The sequence below is a fragment of the Sinocyclocheilus anshuiensis genome, unplaced genomic scaffold (assembly GCF_001515605.1).
Source record: "Sinocyclocheilus anshuiensis isolate Anshui unplaced genomic scaffold, SAMN03320099.WGS_v1.1 scaffold1082, whole genome shotgun sequence".
NCBI lineage: Eukaryota > Metazoa > Chordata > Actinopteri > Cypriniformes > Cyprinidae > Sinocyclocheilus > Sinocyclocheilus anshuiensis.
Window position 1 is genome coordinate 920,056 of NW_015542379.1, and position 2,045 is coordinate 922,100.

Sequence of the window (2,045 nt, forward strand, 5' to 3'; positions counted from 1 at the left end):
TACTTTTTTTAGCCGTAAGTTAAAAACATCTTAATGCTGGATTTGTTTCAGCTTTTGTCTTCTCCAGATGTTAACTGATGGACTGGAGTGCTGTGGATTACTTGTGGATTATTGTGATGTTTTTATCAGCTGTTTGGACTCTCATTCTGACGGCACCCATTCACTGCAGAATTTTCAATTTTGGGTGAACGATTCCTTTAAATATGCTACACTCATATTGGTTTCTAAAAGCATTGTCAACCAAAATATGTATATGTACAAATAACTGCATTGAGCTCCAGCTGAAAACTCACTGTACAGCTGATGTCTGTCCCTGAGGTCTTTTATTTTTGAATTTAGAAAAATATCTGGTTAGTAAACATAGACATGACAGCATGCCTGATCCTGGTGAACGGATCTCAAATGTGACCCTGGAGCACAAAACCAGTCATAAGGGTCAATTTTTCGAAATTGAGATTTATACATCATCTGGAAGCTGAATAAATACGCTCTCCATTGATGTATGGTTTGTTAGGATAATAGGACAATATTTGGCTGAGATACAACTATTTGAAAATCTGGAATCTGAGTGCGCAAAAAAATCAAAACATTGAGAAAATCTCCTTTAAAGTTGTCCAAATGAAGTTCTTAGCAATGCATATTACTAATCAAAAATTAAGTTTGATATATTTAAAGTAGGAAATTTACAACATATCTTCATGGAACATGATCTTTACTTAATGTCCTAATGATTTTTGGCATGAAAGAAAAATCTTGACCCATACAATGTATTGTTGGCTATTGCTACAAATATACCCCAGCGACTTAAGACTGCTTTTGTGCTCCAGGGTCACATATAGTTTTCTCAGAACCTCTGCATTAGCTAAATACATAACTAAATAAAGGCACACATGAATAAATAAGCACTTAAAAAGGACAAAAGAAACAACATTTTGCCATTCTTGTACATGTTTATCTCTCGTTCACAGTAGAATGCAAAATAAATAAATAATTCGACGAATGAGGGAATTAACAGAGCAGTACATTTCATATCTTTGTACAAAAATGTTCACTGTACAAAAGACTAGAACGGCTTATTATAACGGCTTCATTTTCAACACTAGCTCACTCGTCCACAACCAGGGGACTTAATACTTATAAGCAAGGTAAGCGACTGCTTAGGGCCCCGGAGAATCAGGGGGCCCCATCTGATATTGGCTAAACATATTTGCAGCGTTGAGCAGTGTAGCCAATCACAGACATATCTGTTGATTTCTTGAACGCAATGACTAAAAGTGTTTACGTTAGAATCCACTCACCCAGTTTTTGTCAATTGCTGAGTTCTGCAAGCTCGCAAAACGTGTAGATACGATGCAAATGAGAGATTAATCGTGCAGTGTAGCGAGCGTATTAACAGAATGTGATGAGAACTCAATGAACTCAAATGAGTGACAGCTTTTAGTGATTATAGAGGGAGCACACTTTGCGCATATTGTAGGCTGTATAATACTGACTGTCTCAGAACAGAGATATTCACCTCAGTAAAGAAAGTATTGTGTTTTAAGTCAATTTTATTTGTCTTGATGTTTCAAAGTGAGTCTCTTGTGTGCTTTTCCTAGGCGTGCCGACGTGAACTGCTGCGCACTCGTATAAATGCACGAATGCGATGGCAGGAAATTTTTGCTTAATAATGCAATGCTTCCATATGCCTTCAGAACACTTGGAATATGGAATGAGTTGCATGGGATAATCTTATGTTTGTAAAAAGACTGAAAAAGTTTACAATTTATAAAATGGTGCAAACATTTTATTTTTTCGTTTTTGATAATGTCTTCCTTTGTGATCCCCCCCCCAAAAAATAAAAATAATAATAATAATAATAATGCAGCCTAATATGGCTTTAGAACAGCATCAGGTTGACTAATTATGTACTGGTTGCCAGTGTTGGGAAGGTTAGTTTGGAAATGTAATAGGTTACAGATTACAAGTTACACTATTTAAAATGTAATAAGTAGTGTAACTATTTCAATTACTTTATTAAAGTAATGTAACTGATTACATTTTTT